This window comes from Camarhynchus parvulus, chromosome 2 (assembly GCF_901933205.1).
Source record: "Camarhynchus parvulus chromosome 2, STF_HiC, whole genome shotgun sequence".
Lineage (NCBI taxonomy): Eukaryota > Metazoa > Chordata > Aves > Passeriformes > Thraupidae > Camarhynchus > Camarhynchus parvulus.
The window spans coordinates 147,776,034-147,788,242 of NC_044572.1; positions in this window are offsets into that span (position 1 = coordinate 147,776,034).

Sequence of the window (12,209 nt, forward strand, 5' to 3'; positions counted from 1 at the left end):
CAGTAGGTACTTTTGAAATTCCTTGCCTCCATTTAGGATGTGTTTACAAAGAAAGAAGAAGAAAGTACACTCTTCATCTGTACCTGAAAGATCTCCTTGTTTATTAAATTTGAAGAGCACTAGCTGAATAAAATATAACACAGGTAATTACCTCTGTACATCTAGTTCAGCCTTTTACCTTCCCTGTTCCCAGTCTTCTTTGCCTTGAACAGATGGAGTAAGGTAAATAAGCTGGATAAAATAAATCCTGTGGAGCTACTGTATCTGTTTTATCTGCACAGATGTGAAACAAAGAAGGCAGCTCAGGTCCTGAGTGTCAAGGCATGATGGCAACCAACACTGTTTGCCTGACAGAGAAGAAAGCTGCTCACTGATTTTTCCCTTGGGATATTACAGACATGAGACATGGTCAAGAGAGGTGCAGAGAGAATTATTTTATTTCTAAACCAGAGGACACAAATAGCAGCATTACTGAGCAACATACAGAAAATGCTGCTGGTACTACAGCCCACTAACACAAGTGGGCTGTCAGGGAAGGCAAATCCAGTTTGTTAGTTTTTGTTCATCTGAACTATAAACTTTGAGCTACCCTCTCAGTCAGAGTCATTTGCCAGTCTTAGTAATTGTTAGCAGTCAAAACAAAAAGGTGCAAAAACGCTTCATAATCATCTGCTTAGTCATTCCAATGACAGACTAAGCACTGAATGCCAGATGACTTCCAGCATGGGATTTTTCCCTCATCAGTTGTAGCTGAAAAGATGCAGACACGTAAATGTTTCTTGAGAAACTTGCATTTTTTCCATATGTATGTATTATTTATTCTTGCATCTCTGTATCCATACTAGAACAACTAAGATATCTCACCATCTTTATCAATCTTAATCAATCTGAAGTATCCAAACTGAAATCCAATCTAAGCTCCTTCTGTTCTCAGTGGTCTCAACTCAATGTCAGTTTGAATGCTGCTCTAAGTTGCTCCACAGTTGTTACAAGCAGGCAGTACACTTTCAAAACTTAGCAATCATCCTGCTGAGTGTAAGCAGTATCTACAGACCTGAAGCATGACAGGCCAGAGAGAACACTTGCTTTGGCCTGCTAACACAAAAAACTACTTGGCAGTGAAGCTCAGAAATTCAAATGCAGTGAAATACCCTTACTTGTCACCAGCTTTTGCATAGTTGGTTACTTGTGGGTAGTCTTGGAAGATAGGCATTATCTGGTTACAGAGTAACAACTGTTTTCTTACACCACATTGGCTCACACCACCAATCAAAAGTGGACCTTTGTTTACAGTTCCATGATTTGCATCCAGGATATTTGCACACCCTTAAAAAGGCAGGCTCCTTCCAGGAAGAGCATGCATGTTTACAGGGTGCCACAAGCAGCTGCCATATCTGTCATATAAATGCATCAATAGCATACAGCATTTCCCCTTTCTTTCCCTGGAAAATCTTTATCACAGAATCACAGAAGAGTTTGGGTTGAAAGGGACTGTAAAGATCATCTCATTCCAACCCCTGCCATGGACAGGGACACCTTCCACTGGACCAGGGTGCTCAGAGCTCCACCCAACAGAGCCTTGAACACTTCCCAGGATGGGGCATCCATAGCTTCTCTGGGCAACCTGTGCCAGGGCCTCACCACCCTCACAGTAAATAATTTCTTCCTAATATCTAATAGCAAATCCACTGTGACATTCTTCACTTGGCATTGCTAATTCCTTAGCTGTCATTGGGCATGTAACTGTTCTGCAGCTGCTGAGGTTTGGGAGCTTTGTTTCTGTTTGATCTGCAAGAACCCAGTTTGAAACATTCAAAGCATATTTCATCAACACATGCAAGATAAAGACTGCCCAGTACTCACCAGTAAATGTGTGCAGCCTTTTTCCAAGCTTGTACTTTGCTTATTCCTTTCAGTGCTAGCAGAAGTAATTTTTTTCCTGCTTCTGGAAAAAAAAGTGGACACTAGTGAGAGCAGAGGATTAAAACTTAGTAAGAAAGTAGCTGCAGTGGAGGAAGGTAGATAGCAATGATTCCTGCTCACCTTTGGATGTGAAACTAATCAGTCCTTCAGTTTGAAGTAACTCTGGTTTGCCAGCCTTTAGTATTGCCTTGTTATTGACTTCTTGTTTTTCTTAACCTATTGAGAAATCATCTGTTACATGCATCAAGCTTTATTTATTTACCCCAAAAACCAGCAATGAAAGTAAAGAACTTAAACTGACAATTGAAAGAATTTAAATTGACAACTGAAAGTTTTATTGTTTCAGTCTCTGCAGCAGTGGATTTGACCTTGGCTGGCTAACAAACCCCACCCAGTTGCTCTCCCTCCTCAACAGGATGGGGGCAGGAATGAGATAGAAAAGCTCACAGGTCAAGATAAAGACAGACAGATCCCTTACCAGTTACCATCATGGCAAAACAGACTTGGGGAAACTACTTTAATTTATTGCCAATTAAAGATAAAGCAGGATGGTGAGAAGAAAAGATACAGCTGAAAACACCTTGTTCCCACTCTCTCCTATTTCCTAGGCTCAACTTTGCTTCTTTCTTCTGAACTCTTCTACACCCCTGCCTCTCTCTGTTCATTGCACGGGGATGCAGAACAGGGGTTGTCGTCAGCCCAAGGCACTTCCTGTCTGCTGCTCCTTCCTCCTCACACTCTTCCTCTGCTGCAGTGTGGAGGCCCTTTCATGTACTTCTCCAGGGTGGGTCCTTCTCATGGGCTGCAGCTCTTCAAGAACTGCTCCAGTGTGTGTCCTTTTCACGGGATACAGACCTTAAGGGACAGACTGTTCCAACACAGGTCCCCCACAGGCCACAGGTCCTGCCAGGAAACTGCTTCTGAATAGACTCCTCACCACAGGCTTGCAGAGTTCTCTGGTGTGGATTCTTCACAGGCTGCACCTGCTCCAGAGGGGTCTTCCACGGGCTCCAGCAAGACAACCTGCACAGTCTTCTCCACGAGCTACAAGGGAATCTGCCCTGGTGCCTGGAACACCTTCTCTCCTCCTTCTTCACTGAACTTGCTGTCTACAGTGTTGCTTCTGTCGTATTTTTCTCACTCCTCTCAGCTGCTGTGCAGACTTTTTGTCCTTTCCAAACTGTTTTCCCAGAGGTGCCACCAATGCAGATGATTGTCCCAGTTGTGTGGTGTGGTGGCTGCATTTTGGAGCTGGCTGGAGCTGGCTCTGACACAGGGAAGCCCTTCACCTCTTCTCACAGACACCTCCCCTGCAGCTCCTCCACTGACAACACCTGCACATGGTCACTCAATACAGCATCTTTTATAAAATGTAGGATCAAAGAAAAACTCAAGTTGGGAGGGAACTCTGGAGGTGTCTAGCTTAATGTCCCTGCTTGAAGCAAAGCTAACAAGGAAATTAGACAGGGTGTTCAGGAATTGGAATTTCACCTCTCTATCAATTAGAAGGAATTAAAACTGGATGGGTAGATGATTTGCAGGAGGGGAGACCAGAGACAAATTTGCAATTCGAACTTAACCATTACTTAGGGTGGCTGAATGCCACAAAATTGTAAATGTGAAGAGCAATCAGTATTGGCATCCCCACAGCTTGCAGTGAGATGTGTTCACATGGCAGCAGTCATGTTCCAGCTACCTAATTGCAACTACTGCTTCCATTCTGCCTTGGGGCAGAATATGCAATGAGGGTGAGGAAAGATAGAGAGAAAAGGTTCCCTAAGGGAACGACTTCGAGTTTATATTGCATTTAACAAAATCTGGATCCTGATGGCTTTAGGCACCACTGGAGTACAAGTTCTAATGACTTCTGTAGGAACAGTTGAGAGCTACATTTCCAAAGGTAAGGTCTGTAAACTCTGTAAAACTCGGTACAACTGAAAAACCTGATGATCTCAGCCTCCATCCTGACCCTTTCCTTTCACAGAAACCTTGCATGTTTCCCTGTAGCAAATCGAAAAGGTCTTGTACGTGACAAAGGACAAAATTATTCACTGGCCATTTCCATCATGCTTTTCAGTGGTGCTTTAGCTACTGGGTGAAAACAACCTTAACAAATGTTGAGCACAGAAACCATAGGCTACTTTAAAAGCCCCTACTTTTCTAGTGTGCATAGTTCAGGGTTACTTGCAGCTACACGTGTCGCTGAGCCCGGCACGCTCCACAAAATGCGCGCCACAGCCTGGTTGGGTCAGCCGCGTGGCCACTTCAGCCTTCGCTCCGAGCGGGGAGCGACTGAGGCGAACAGCTGGCTAAGGGAGCTCCCTCATGGCACAGGTGAAGGACTGCGTCCCCCTGGAAGGCAGGAAAGCAGCAGCTAGCTAGCGAAAGCAGCAAGGACGAGGCAGAGAGGCAGCAGTTCGTCGCAGCAGGGAGCGTTTATTTAGGACAGGAAGGCACCGCTCACGACCGAGACTGCAACAGACGGCCAGTGATCCGCCCCCAGGGGCGGAGCAGTTATAGATTTCCCCGAAGGGAGGAGCGCGCCACAGCAAACAAATCATATTACAGAACAGAATGATGAGCATGAGACAATAACAAATGAGAGAACAACAGAGGAGTGGCTGCCCTTCCTGCACCAATCACCCTCCGCCCAGGGTAGAAGTTTCTGGGGCTGGGGAGTGGGCAGAAAAATGACAGGCAGGTGGGTTGCCAAAGTAACAGGGGAGGGGAAATCGAGATAATGAGAAAAACAAGGCAGCGATTATAGATGGACATGAAAATTGATACAAAAAGGCGGGAGTTACTACAGAAACCTGTGACGGACAGATAACTGCATGAGGGAGCAGGGGCCGTGGGGTCTGGGACAGAACCACCTTATAAAATACTGGAACCATTTTGAGTAACATAACTACAGCTTATAAAACAGACTGAAATACAACTTAGAACAACACCACCACACACCACAACAGTTACTGCGATCACAGGCAATCTAACCCCCTGTCGTCCAAGGGAGTGAGAAGAGATGCCTGGCTGAGACTCAGCGCTCCCTGGCCTGGGAAACAGAATGAATGAGATGTCCTGAGCTAGAAATCTCATGGGAGAGCTATGAAGAGCTGGGCATGATCTTTCTACCTTGAACAGAAAGGGAAAGCAGAAGTCAGTATCTGTTGCTTATGCACTGGCAACCTTTGAATCTTCATCTCATTCACCTTCTCCTTTTCCTTGCTGGCAGCTGGAGGGGTAAGCCCACCGTGCCAGAGCTCTGCTATTGACAAGAGAGGCAGCCATGGATGTTGTGTTATCATAGAGTGGGAATGTGTTGGAATTGGCTTTGCTGTCTGAAATGAGACAGGTAGTGAAAGATAATAAGGAGAAAACCTTGCCTGATGATGTAAGTGAGATGCAGTTAAAATTAATATGAAAGCAAGGCCACAGACTTTGCATATTTATGCAATCACTTGTCTGGAGGATGTGGCTGTTATATTTAAATTCTGATATTTATTTTAACTGAGCAGAACTGAATGCCATCTGTACTCAGAGAATAAAGACAAAACAAGCCCATGTTGCTTGGCTGTGGGTTCTGTAAGCTCTTCTGTGCCATGGGGCTGTGGTGCACCGAGCATCAGTGGTGTTATAAGCCCCATGGGGTATTTAGGTGCTAGGAAAAATAAATTCAATAGTTGGCTTAGTGCTGAATTACAAATTCCACTCAGTGCCAAAGCTTTAATGCTGTTTATGTTTAAGGCTTGCTTTTTGGCTGTGCTGAAAAACAGAAGGCTTGGCTGTTGTTAGTTGACAAGAATTAGAAAGGTCCAGATCACTTGGAAACTCGAGGGTTGCAGTCTCACAAACAAAATTTGCTGCTTTTTAAAGATGTTAATATTGAAATAAATGCAGCCTTTATAGCATATTGTAACTCTATACTGCAGCACAGTGCCTTGTAGCACTTTTCTTGGCACTGCTTTAATAATAAAGTCTTTGATTCCTTCCCGGTTAGCTGATTGGTCTTGTTACAGTTACTCTAAAGTCTTCCATATTGAGATTCAGGTTTTGCTCCACAAGAGACTGAATGTTTCTGGACAGTGCATAAATAAATTACCTTCTTTCCTTTGAAATCTTTATCATACTTGCATGATTTGCAGGGGTAATCATGCATGTCATTATAAAGAGGTGATTGTATCTTGTACAAGTCAGTCAGCTCTCTGGTGCTGCAATATATTGGCAGCAAATGTCTGTAAGAAAGCTTCCATGAAAAATCTTGTTAAATGTGGGAGAAAACCCAGAAAAATATGAATTAAAGAAGAGACTTTTCAGGAAAATCTGTTTGTAGATTCATTTATGAACTCCACTAATGTGCTTTCTCAATTAAACAATGCTGCTTTTTTGTAATTATAGCCACGGAAAGACAGGAAAGGCACCAGAAATTTTGTTGAACCAGCTTTTATGAGCAGCATGTACTGTGGTCATCAAAAACACATGGATTCTATCAGTGTATGATTGGCTTTTTGACCTATGAGCAACTTGCAGTGCCTGAAAAAGGTCTGAAAGGGAATGCCTCACACGGCTGTGCCAAACTGCACATTCCTAACACGTTCTGAAAATCACCTCTCCTTTGGTGCAACAGGGACAATGCAGAATGATGTATTTCACAAATTATATTCATGTCCCTTCCAGCCACGTTCGGTGAAGGGGCCAAACGAGGCAATCTGCTGAGAGACGTAAACCAGCTTTCCTTGAAAACAATGGAGAACTTTACCAGAGATAGCAGAAGGCGGTCGGTTATTGTTGTGCTGTTTCTGCAGCCTTGGAGCCGTGCCCTGCTCGGCAGGATGACTGAGCTCCACTCCGAGAAACGCCTCTCGCCCTCAGGCATTTCCAGTCTCAGGTTGCAATGCGATAATGAGTTGTGTGGGATTGATCCTGAGAAATAAGAAAAAAAGAGAGGTGAACGCTTAATTTTAGGAAAGATGCAGCAAGTGAACTTGCCAATACAAAAAAATGTAGTTGGGAACAGAATGAATGAGAAAACGTTGTTTATGTGTTCAGTCTGCACAATGTGAAAACTCTAAACAATCTGGTTTTTCAGACAGGACATAAATGTAATTACCATTCTCTATAAAAGTACTAATATATTTATTTCTAAATCTAGCTTGGACTATACCTGGTTTTAGTTTTTCATACAAACTTAATACAAACTATAACTCCATATGTTTTTATATTACATCACTTTTACTCACAGTAGGTGAACAGCATTGGTGACAATTTACAGGAGCTATAAGCAGTGTTTTCTGAGTCACTGCTTCTTTTAGGAGGAAGCTTTCCCAAATCATATGACAAACTTCTTTTCCACCCCAATAACTGTCTTTGTCCTCACAACAACTCTTAATAAAATAAAAGAACTCTGTTGGTTTTTTTTTCCACAGTCACCATGAACACTCCTGTAACATATTATAACTTGGCAGGTAAACAAGCTGGGCTCCTGGTGTTGTGTGTGCTCTGCAAACACAGAAAACTAAGAGCCACCCTTCAGGAGAACCATCATGCACTAGGAAGGCCAGATGTCATTAATGGTTTGCTCTTTCTGACACTTGAAAATTAGACATAAGGTTAATCTTTGTGGACTATGAACCCACTTTTATAATTTTCAGTAATTTCCAGTTATGTCAGTTTATGTTATTTCCTCATGTAAAATGTTATATTTTGGTGGGTTTCTTTTATAGATTACAGGTGAATTAACTCTGAAAAATTTTCCAACTACCAGAGAACAATAAATTGAAACAAGGCAAACAACATTAGATTCAACTGTGCCAGAAAAAGAAGCCTAAATTGCTCTAAAAATTATTTAAAATATTTTTAATTAATAATTCACCCTGGTAGGTGAGATATTCTCTCTGCTCTTCAACTAACTGCATGCCCCTACAGAAAACTGAAATAGCCACTAAAGAGGAATAAATAAGAACCACAGAAAACAAGACAGTGAGGACATACTGTCAGTGAAGGTTTCCAACCCAAAATTTGGTTTTCTTTTTTTTAACATTAGAAGTGCAACATGGAAAACAAGCACAGACTATTGGGTAGTGTTTGTACAAATGCCCTTTTCTCTATAAAGTCAGTTGTGCAGAATCCTTCTTGGTCTCACTGTAGAAGCTGACACATGATTAACTAGGAGTTAATTATTTATGAGGTTATGTTCTGCCCAGTTTCAGTCATACATGACACAGCAACACGTGCCTAATTCCTATATTTGATATGTCAGGCAATATTTAAATACACTCCCTTTATAGTGCTATACCGGTACGCCTAAAAATATGTTTAGTCATGCAAATAGTTGAACTTTGTTTTCTGTCTGCTGCACTGTTAAATCTCTAAGGAACCTGAGATGCAAATAAAGCAATATGCACTTAATTACAGAATCAAAGACAAATGTTGTTTGGATGGGACCTTTGGAGGTCTCTAGTCCAACTCTTTGCTCAAAGCAGCAACCACTTCAAAGTAATATCGGGTTGCTCTGCTTCTCATCCAGCCAAGTTTCAAAAATTTCTGAGGAAGGAGGTCATGTCACCATGATATTTTCTGAAAAATCCCTTCACCAGGATTTCTTCTCCTGGGAAGCTTCAGCTTCTCCTGTTTTGCTGCTTTGGAATGTGATTTGGAGATTGTTTATCCACCATGTGAATTGTTTTAATTTAATGACTCATCATGGTCCAGCTGAGTCGAGGCTCTGAGGAGTCACTGAGAGCTCTGAGGGTTTTTCTTTATCATTCTTGTGAAGCCTTCTGATGTATCCTTTCTATTTCTCTAGTATAGTTTAAGTATAGCATTCTTCAATATAATATAATATCATAAAATAATAAATCAGACTTCTGAGAACATGGAGTCCAATTCTCATCTCTCACCTTGTCCTGGGGACCTCACAAACACCACAGAGGTCACACTGGCTCCTTGGAGAACCTGCTGAAGTGCTTAATCATTCTCATGGTGAAAACATTTTTCCTTGTATTCAATCAAAAATCCCTTGCTGCAACTTTCAGCTGTTGTCTCTTGTGCTCCCACTGGATGCCTCTGAGTTCATGTTGCTCTTCTTTATGACCTCTCTTCAGGAGAATGGCACTTGGATTCTCCTTAGCCTTCTCATACAGCTGCTCTTCCCTTCAGCCTTCACCCATGGTGGCACCCACAGCTTGCTGAGGACATCATTCACCCCATGCTCCACATCCATGGGGGAGACGCCAGGTATTTTTAGCCTGTATCAAACACTGAGGAATGCCATTCACTCAGATTTCAAGCTGTTCACCCCAACCCTTCAAACTGACGGTCCAGCCACTTTTCAACCACCTTATGGTCCATCTGTCAGGTCCACATCTTCCCAGCGGTGTGAGATTGTTCTGTCCCTTCTGTGGTTACAAAAGATTTCCATGAGGCTTTGCTCCTCAACGTAGCACTGTCTCCTAGGAATGAGGAGTGGCAGCATGGAATGCTGACAAGTTGGGATGGTCTCACATTACCCACAGCCACACTCCCCAATACCTATGAATTCTCTGTATTAGGCTGCTCTAAAGGATACTTGGTCTGTGCTGCTTTTCTGTGGTTCTTCTTAAAGCATTTTTGATCTGGAGATAAGCAGAGGTCACTTGGAAGCTGGATGGAAAATAAGACGGCTATTCTGGTTGGATCCAAGCTTGGATTAATCTTCTTCAACAGCCTTGTTATGTGAATATTTAAAACTGAAAAACCTTTTCATACATAAAGGGTTCACCAGCTTAGAGAAGATTGTTTCTTATGTAACAAAGATAATTTTGTTTACATATGCTGTTTTTTCATAACAAGAGTGATGTAAGGGCTGCTACAAAATATCAAGAGGGAAAGTGTTTGGCTTTTAATATGCACTGAACTAAGCTAAAATTAATTAAGGGTGAAGTTTACTATATGGTGCTTTTGTTCAGCTACGAAACTGCTGAAAGATCTTTTCTGAACACACTGGAGTATCTCAAGAGATTCCCCAGATTCCAGGAAGAAAAAGCAAACATACTTTATTACATTTAAAAAAGCAAAAAGCAGTTCATAGTAATGAATGATGATATCTGTGCTGATGTATTTTAAGGTTTCTTACAGTGATGTATACAAGAAGCTATTACACAAAACCTGGTCTTTCTGAAATTTAATTTTCTTTACCTGACTGACAATCTTTATGCACTAATTGACCTCTTGTCTCTCTTGTCCCACCACTTCAGGAATTCTGAGTCTGCATTTCTCTTACAGCAATGCTGTAAAAGAACAAATGTTATGAAACCTTAATGCTACTATAAAAAGCAGCTGCAAAATCTCCTTGGCTGCCCGAGATTGTGCCAGATGGTAAAGAACTGGAAGTATAATAAATGTCATATTAATCCAGTCAGATTTGAGGGACACATTATGCATCCCACATAAATAAAACACTGCTAAAACTGCCCCTGGAGTGATGAGATTCAGAAATAAGCTCTTCTGTAGCCTCGGGAATATCTCACAGTATCTACAATGCAAAGTGTTTCTAATATTCAGAGCACTCACATTAATCTGGTTCTCTGCCAAGGCCTGACAGCTCTGTGTTGCTACATCTCTCTAGATGCGGGGGCTGTGATAAAGCTAATCTCCTTTTTTTCCCTCCTAGGACTTTCACAATTTTTTTTCTTTAAAAAATAAAATTACAGCCAGCTTTCTTATCAGAAATATAGAGGTGATGAGAAATAAGTGCTGCATTGACACCCAAAGCTATTTCCCTGGAACTCAGTTATCCCATCACAGAAAAATTCTGTGCATTTGAAAGGTCATTGACTGTACAACTGGCTGAGGATTTTCCCTGTTTTATTTGCTATAATTCTAACATCTTGTTTCCTTCATACACAAATTTTTAACCCTCTTGATGTGTTAGTACACAGAGCCCCTGAGAATGGCAGAATCATCCATGTCAGAGAGAACCTCAGGAGATCTGTAGTCCAACCTCTTGCACGAAGCAGGGTCAGCTGTCAAGTCAGCCCAGTTTGCTCAGAGTTTTCTTCAGTCTCTTCTTGAAAACCTCTGAGGATGGAGACAGCACAGCTCCAGACCTCTGCTGCCTGATTTTAGTACATGCTCTGCCCTTCTCAGAGGTGACAGAGAAACACAACAAAATCCTTTGGCACATGGGATAAATCACAGGGATCTGAGCTTTAAAGGGTGTTTCCCTACAAAAGGTTGAACTGGGGGTACATTTCCATAGGTCAGGAGCTGAGGAAATAGGAGGCAGTAGGTGACTTTCCAGCACATGGGCAGGTTCAAGCTGAGAACACAAATCCCACATTGACACATTGAAAAACCTGCTCCATGCTCCATTTCTCTGTAATGCCAGTGAAACACATCCATGTATTCTTAAAGAGATGCATGACACAATGACAGGCAATGTTGCAGAAAATTTGTATCCTGTAATACCATAAATGGTGACAGCATAAACCAGACAAGCCAAGTAAAATAGAAAGAAGATGCAAATAAAACTGTTAATGGGTGCAGAGATCTCTGAACTGTCCTCCTTCCCCTCTGACATGTCTATGCTCAACCTGGTGATCTCTTACAGAATAATTTTGAGGCCAAAGTCATTGCACTCGGACAACACCTGAAACAATAAAGAATTCTCATAGTAGGTTTTTGTAGCATTATTAAGAATGGCATAAGTCTCTGAGGCACTGAGAGAGGAATTTTAAGTCTGTGCAGAGCCCTAATTTGAAAATTCTGATTTGATTTGCATAGTCAGTAGTTGCTTGGTTGCTAATTTCAGTGTAAATTTAGAAAGTGAACTGTCCTGAATGAAAGAAATATTAGGTCTGTCAGTAAAGATCTTTCACTGCAGATTCCCAGAAGTCTCCTGCTTCATTATTCTGGAAGAAGGAATATAAAATGAGAAATGCTAACATTAGAGAGAATATGTCAACCTGACTCCCTGAGTTTTGTTCAAAATAAATCCCTCACCCTATGAATGACCTTGATGATAAGAACATAAGAACTGTATTTAGAGATAAGGAGTCTAAAATCCTGAGAGGTGGTGTTTTTAAATGGACTTCCAGACTGCAAAGAGTTGTCTGATATGCATTAGAGCAGCACAGGTCAAGCTGTGTGTCCTGTCTTCTCTTTGGCTAGAACACACAGTTCTTACTGGACAGAATAAACATTTCTCATTTATGCAGTCGTGCTTAGTATGGACACAGAAATCAGAATTGTGGAATAGTCTGGGTTGGAAGTGACCTTTAAAGGTCACCAAGTGCAATCCCCTTGCAATG